Below are 8,562 nucleotides of genomic sequence, written 5' to 3'. Positions count from 1 at the left end.
GTGATATCACCATCATCATCATCATCATTGTTATCGTTATGTTCCTACTTCATCATCATCATCGTGAATCGTCATTATCAGAAAAATATATATAACACGATGATGTTTGTTGATCGAATGATCAAGGAATAAAGAACCGAAAATGTAGCAGTTGCAAGGTGATGGTTTACGATGGGTTTTGATAGTCGTTTGATTGATTTAGAAAAATAGAAAAAAACAAATAGAACTAGGATGATAGTGGTGGTCTGATTATAGCACGTGACTCACGATGGCTTGAAATAAACATAAAAAACAAACAGAGCTGTAGCAGCGACATTAATGAGTTGCAGGTGGGTCTTCGTTGTGTGTTAAATGATTGTTCGATGGTGGTTGAAACAGAAACACTAAGGTAGCTGCAGCAGTTTACAACGAAAAGAAAAAGATATCTAGTTGTAAGCGGATCGTGTTTGAGCTGTGGGGTTCACGGAGGTGGTGGAGGTGGTTATAATGATGTTCTTCGAACGTTAGCAGAAGTGTTATATGGGTTGGGACTTAGCTACAAGAGGGAACCGAAAGGTGGTGGTCGGTTTTAATGGAGATCGGTGAAGGTGATAGAGTGAAGATGGTTCGTGGTGGTTTAATGGAGGTGACATGGGTGGTTGTTTGTGGTGGAACCATGGTGGTGGTGTCGACGGCTAGTAGCAGCAGTAGATGGTGTATGATGGTGAGCTGTGGTGGTGATCTAAATAACACAGAACTAAACATTTGGGTGGTGTTGGATGGTGATAAATGGAGGGTAAGAAGCAAGTGGTGACGGTTTATCATAGTTGTAGGTGGTGGTGGTGATATGCCGGAGGGGGTGACTGCCGGTTGGGTGACTCATGGTGATGGAAAGTGTACGGTTGTGACCTCCGGTACTTGTGTTGTATCACATATCAATGATATGTCTATGTATATATGGATTATAGAATTAGAATTATAGTTAATATATATAATATAATAATAATTATAATATTAAATAAAAGTCACATGTCTCCAAAGTTTAAACAGTATTCTATAAGTGATAATTCAAATTACGGATGTAATTAGTCTGCCGACACTCTAATTCGGATATTATTTCGTACTCCGTTGATAATTAGTGGCGAATAAAAGTGTTCAGAAAATTCTCATATTTTTAAATTAACTATATTTATTTATTTTGGTCATTATGATATAAAATTCGAGCATTAACTATTAAATAAAAATTACATTAATTATTCACTCCCAGCCCCAAGTAAAATATGAAAAGTTTTAAAATTCAACAAATGGTTCCTAAATATATCTTTAATAAGCCTAAAATTTATAGCACTCATTTTCGGATCACCGTTTATTTTAAAATAATTACAGTTTGAATTTAACTTGCTTAATATCAATCGAAACATCAATGAGTATTACAATTATTTAATATTTATTTTTAATATACTTTATTTTTATATAGATATGTTTTAAATAATAATTATCATTTTTACATAATTAATTTCTAACAATTACATCATAAATTATATTTCAAATCATATATATATTTATTTAAATATATACATACCTATTTAAAAATAGTTGTTCGTGAATCGTCGGAAATAGTCAAAGGGTAATTTGAATATATGAACATAGTTTCCAAAATTTTCGAGACTCAACATTATAGACTTTGCTTATCGTGCCGATATCATATAAGGATTAAGTTTAAATTTGGTCGGAAATTTTCGGGTCATCACGGTACCTACCCGTTAAAGAAATTTCGTCCCGAAATTTGATTGAGATGGCCATGGCTGACAATAAATATGTTCTCATGACGCATACGAACTAGAAATTAGAGTTTTATCGTCATTGAATAATATCGATAAAACAACTTGATTATGTGAAGAGTACGAGTGAAGTTATCACAAAAGAGTGAAATCAGTAAAGTAAAGTTTTATCATATCTTTTGACGTAGATAGGTTGATTTTCGGAGTTCAAGGAATTTAAAGAAAATCTTCGTAATAAGATTTGATTCTGCGGTAATTAAGGAATTGGATCTTCTTTGGTTAAATGCGATAATCTGTTTCGATTGCTCTGTCGGATAATTTACTATAAATCCACTCCTTTCGTTTCCTTTATATTTTGGAGTTCCATTCTCTTGTTTTCTCTTCCCGACTTTAAGTCAGACAAATAATGGTCCAGAATTTGTAGATATAAGGTTTCGAATGAACATGACTAATGTTATAAGAGAGAAATTGTAATAGCACGATTTGATTTGTCAAATTACCAGAATCACTGAGAATAGAACTATCAAGAATATATTTTCTTGATATGTTCAGAAGTTAAGCAGAATGAAAGAGTTATGTAACATGGCACGTGATGACGTTATAATCTGTGAATCATCACGTTCCATTAGAAACTCAGCATGACTTACTGTAATATAATCACGTTGATCAAGTGTCATTATATTATACTAACTCATGCTTCAGTTTCTAACACTACTTCAAAAACATTCATATTTTAAATTTGAATTTTCAGAGTTTAGAAACTAAAACAGTTTCCATTCTGATGTAACATTGATATCGCGAAAAGATAGATGATTTCAGATAAGGATAGTCATGAAAATATTTTCAGAAATATCGAGGATATTTATAATGAAAGATACGATAATATCTTAGAATTTCTAATATCGATGAATGATGATGAAGATTTGTCCGTAAAGATTTATAGTCAGGAGCAATGTATTCATTAATAACTTCAGCAGACACTGAATCATTTGGATTCTTTGAAGGCAGATTTAGTCTTTGTGATTTGTCCATAGCCTCCTTCATGGTTTACTCAATCCGTTTTCTAGTTCCAACTTTTCTGAGCTGTTCCAACACTTTAATCTTTATCATCAAACTTTTGTCTGTTAAAGTCGTTTACAGTTTTTGATGTTTCATTCAACTTTTTCACATTCAGAGTATTGATTCGTGAACTGGGTGCTTTTCAGAATTTCAGAATGGAAGATCATAATTCTAAGAGATGAATGTTATATGTATACGTATAACTGTTGATGTAGAAACGCTGCGAGATTCAAAATACTGATTGCTGATTTTCGGTAATTGGTATGGCAATTCTCGTTATAAGATGCGGGTGAATATATGATAGGGTTTTAACGAACAAATATAATGGTTCTTCGGAGAGACTTAAGTCAATGAATAATGAAGTTGCTGGTAAGTTTACTGTCAATGTGGTGGGATATAAACGGTTCTCCGGTAACGATGACGAAAGACAAACTCATATGTCAAAGCTATAATAAGGCTAATTCGAATGAAAAGTCGAAATTGATTTGCTGGAGCTGTGACAAAATTGGCTACTTGGAGAGGGATTGCAAAGTTATTTTCGGTAAAAACAACGCCAAAGGAGCTAGCACAGATATGTGTTAAACGTTTACTCAGGTTCCGAGAGTTTTTCAGGTGCATAACTATATGCATAAATCTTTCCTTCCGTAGATGAAGTGCGGTTGGTTCATCCTCTCAATTGAGGTGTGTTCAAGAATCATGAAAGGTTTGAACGCATATTATAATCGTCAAGATACAAATGAGGTTTAAGATGAAATCAAGTGGCAAACTTGAAGAAATGTTTAGTTTCATATGTTATAATCAATATTTTAATTCTTTTTAATTGTTCAATGTTGGTAGTCCACAGTTAGTAGTCCGCAATTAGTAGTTCAACAATTTATATATAGTTTAATATATAATATTCAAATTAATTAATACGTGTCATGACCCATTATATACATGTCTCAGACTCGATCACAACTCAAAGTATATATATTATTTAGAATCAACCTCAACCCTGTATAGCTAACTCGATCATTACCACATATAGAGTGTCTATGGTTATTCCAAATAATATATATAGGTGCGTCGATATGATATGTCAAAACATTGTATATGTGTCCCGATATTTACAATGCGTAAATAACAGTATTTAAATGACGATAAATAAAGTGCGTAAAATAAATAACAGAAATTAAATGACGATAAATAAAATTGCGAGAATTAAAATTGCGATAATTAAATTGCGATAAATAAATGTAATAAGGAATTAACAGTTAGCTAGGAACAGTTAGCTAGGATTTTGTTAGCATGGATTCTTAACAAAATTTCTCATAGTTAATTTGTTTATTTCTAAGAAATTTTATTTTGTCCAATGTTTTCTTCTTTATGCCACTGGTTGGATTCTGATAGGTCAAAATTCAAATATGAAATTGAATGAAAATGGTTATTCTGCGGTGAACGGATACATATATCTGTAAATGTAAGTAGGATAGTAAATGACTGTTGAATCAGATTCGAAGAATGTACAGTGTAACTTATTAATGTGAAATCTAAATATTCCTCGGGTATTACCTACCCGTTAAAATATTTTCACCATTAACAGTTTGTACAAAAGAATTTTTAATTACAATCTTTATGAAATCATATATACATATATATTTTCTTCAGATGTAATCATGGATTTAATGAGTCAATATGATATTAAACTCATTTGATTTACCGTTAGAACAAGAATATATAATCTCTAAAACATTAGAGATTACATAATTGCCATGTCGAACGAAGATAAATGATGTAGAACGTCATGTAGAACGATGATTATGCTCGAGGTATAGATTGCGATGTTGAGGTGTGTGATGCAGATGTTGTTGTTGGTGGTACTAGTACTGTCGGTACCGATGTTGGTGGTACTGTTGGTGCCGGTGATGTTGCTGAAGCTGGTAAATTTTGCACCATATTCTCCAAATTGATTACTCGAGCGCAAAGTTCGTTGACTTCTTTTATTATTCCGGGATGATTGTCGATCGGAACGAGCGGATGAATAAGGTTTAGAATTTTAGATAGAATATAATTGTGGCGAGATATTCGGGAAATGAGGGTGAAAATGGTGTTTTGGATTGGTTCGTCGGTAAGTGCTTTAGGTTCTTCGCCAAGAGGTGAAGTTGGTTGGTGGAAAGGATCGGCTTCTTCTCCTCTCCATTGATTAAGTCGACTACGAACCCATCAGATGAATTGGGGATGGCTGATTAGTTGATTCATTCTGGTGACGTTGCTTTCGGAGCTTAGGTGAACATCCGTGTCGGAATAGCTGTCGGGTTTTCGAAGAACTTGAACTAGTGGCAAGTTCCATTTCGTACGATTGAGTAAAGGATTTTTCAATATGAAATGATTTCTGGCTATCGGATGATATTCTAATTACATAGAACACCTAAATATAGTACAGAAGATTCCGTAGATTACGGAGGGAATTAAGGAAACATGTCAGATACAGTCTACAGTAACAGATACGCTAAGATATGGATTAGCAGATACGCTAAGATATGAATATGTGTATACACTATTCATGCAATCAATACAGTAAGATGTGTCTAGACTAAGAATGATAAGCAAATGATTCGCTAAGAATGATAAGCAGGTAATTTTCAACATGAAATGATAAGCAAAACTTTTGACATGCAGACACGGTCGAAGTCCAGACTCACTAATGCATCCTAACGACTATCAGTTAGTCACACTAAAGCAGACCTGGTTCGCTAAGACCACCGCTCTGATACCACCTGTAAATACCCGTCCTAATCCATCTGGATGAATACATTACATTTGGTTGCATCGCGAGGTACTTGACCTCTATATGATGCATTTTACAAACATTGCATTCGTTTTTAAAAGACAATCTTTAATTTCATCGACAGTTGACGGCATTACATACCTTTTCATAATATATCTAACTATAATTGACTTAATAATAATCTTGATGAACTCAACGACTCGAATGCAACGTCTTTTGAAATATGTCATGAATGACTCCAAGTAATATCTCTAAAGTGAGCAAATGCACAGCGAATATTTCTTTCATACCTGAGAATAAGCATGCTTTAAAGTGTCAACCAAAAGGTTGGTGAGTTCATAAGTTTATCGTAAACAATAAAATTCATCATTTTGATAGACCACAAGATTCAAATACAGTACACCTATCTCGTGTATGAAACCATTTTTCATAAAGCTTAGCAGAGTAGGTTCGTATCCTTTTCTCCCCCGTAAGTTACCTCGTGATTTTTAAATAATCGTGTACATATCTCGTGCACAAAACTAATATACGTAACCCATGTATAAAAATCATTCTCTCGATACATAACATTCATTTCGATTTCATTGCTCAACATGGTAACCGACCTTAACATATAATGCGCATCAATAATATCCCCAAAATAGAACATCTCGTCTGTATAATATATAAACTTCGAAGTACTAAATACCACGCCCACTAGCTCTTCCGTCTAGTAAACATTCTGGGTGGGGTGTTAACCCCGGTAGCTACCTTTAGGATTCGCGTGAATTAGGGTCATACCCGATTCTAATTCTTAGGTTACCAAGCAATAATAATCAGGGGAAAATATTCACATCAATTGGTGGCAATTATCATGTCCACATAATTCAATAATAATCCACAGAACTTCTGTCTGCATAATAATTCATTCGAGGAATGTTTTGCTTGTGTCTATCTCGTCAAACATTTATAAAAGCATCTCAATTCAAAATATATATTTCAAAAGCATTTAGTAAAGCAGTTATAAAAACAGCGCATGTATTCTCAGTCCCAAAAATGTAAAGAGTAAAAGGGAGCAAATGAACTCACTATATTGTATTTCGTAGTAAATAAGCATATGATGGCATTGAATGAGTGCAAGGTTGACCTCGAATTCACGAACCTATATCAATTATATATATTAACATATATAATTGTAATCGAATAAGTTTTATATTATTATTATTTCAATTATTTATATTTTTATATATATATTTTTATATATGTTTTATATAAGTATTTTAATAATAAATTTTATTGTAATAATAATAATAATATTCATAGTAATCTTAATAATAATAATAATAATAATAATAATAATAATAATAATAATAATAATAATAATAATAATAATAATAATAATAATAATAATATAGTTATAATAATAATAATAATGATACTGATAATAAAAATGATAGTAATAATAATGTTAAAAATAATAATATTAGTGTTAAAAATGATGATAATGATAATAATTATAATATTCATGAAATTAATGGTAATAATAATATTCATAAAAATACTAGTAGTATTCATAAAAATAATAATCACGATACAAATAATGATAATAATAATAATAATAATAATAATAATAATAATAATAATAATAATAATAATAATAATAATAATAGTAAATTTAAAAATAATGATCTTTTCAACAAAAATGACAATTTTAATAAAAGTGTTAATTTTAATGATAATGATAATAATAATAATGGTCATAGTAATAATAATAATAATAATAATAATAATAATAATAATAATAATAATAATAATAATAATAATAATAATAATAATAATAATAATAATAATAATAATAATAATAATAATAATAATAATAATAATAAAAGGAGACTACCTTCAAAATAAGCCTAACAAAAATAAATGCCATTGCCTAGGCTCGAACCCACGACCTCCCGATACCCCCAACACACTCCTAAACCATGCTGCCATTTCTGTTTTTCTACCTTAAACTCATCTGACTTATTTATAAACTGAATTAACCGATTCCCTTTCTCCTTCATCTTCATACAACTAGTCCACCCAACAATAGATCTCGGCCCAAAAGCCATTTACGGCCCAACAGCAATACCCAAGCACCGTTACGATTTTAAATGGCCCAATCTAATAACTGTGTAAATGGCCTAATTGAACTAAAAAAATTTCGTTCTTCATGCTTGCTTGGTTCTAGTCAGCCGCAACCCTCAACAACAAAAGCAATTCAGGTTTTTTTTGTTAAATCAAATTTCTCCCTTTCTTAATCTGATTCTGATTTTCTTATTTTTTTTATACGCAACAAACAAACAAGAAAGGCTTCAAATCTTCTTCATCATCGATCTCGTTCATCATCATCATATTCACATCATCTTCACATCATCTTCATCGTGATATCACCATCATCATTGTTATCATTGTTATCGTTATCTTCCTACTTCATCATCATCGTCGTGAATCGTCAATATCAGAAAAATATATATAACACGATGATGTTTGTTGATCGAATGAGCAAGGAATAAAGAACCGAAACTGTAGCAGTTGCAAGGTGATGGTTTACGATGGGTTTTTATAGTCGTTTGATTGATTTAGAAAAATAGAAGAAAAAAAACAAATAGAACTAGGATGATAGTGGTGGTCTGATTATAGCAGGTGACTCACGATGGCTTGAAATAAATATAAAAAACAAACATAGTTGTAGCAGCGACATTAGTGAGTTGCAGGTGGGTCTTCGTTGTGTGTTAAATGATTGCTCGATTGCGGTTGAAACATAAACACTAAGGTAGCTGCAGCAGTTTACAACGAAAAGAAAAAGATATCTAGTTGTAGGCGGATCGTGTTTGAGCTGTGGGGTTCACGGAGGTAGTGGAGGTAGTTATAATGATGTTCTTCGAACGTTAGCAGAAGTGTTATATGGGTTGGGACTTGGCTACAAGAGGGAACCGAAAGGTGGTGGTCGGTTTT

The sequence above is a fragment of the Rutidosis leptorrhynchoides genome, chromosome 11, assembly GCF_046630445.1.
Source record: "Rutidosis leptorrhynchoides isolate AG116_Rl617_1_P2 chromosome 11, CSIRO_AGI_Rlap_v1, whole genome shotgun sequence".
Taxonomy (NCBI): domain Eukaryota; kingdom Viridiplantae; phylum Streptophyta; class Magnoliopsida; order Asterales; family Asteraceae; genus Rutidosis; species Rutidosis leptorrhynchoides.
The sequence above is the reverse complement of the archived record's forward strand: the minus strand, read 5'-3'. Positions refer to the sequence as shown.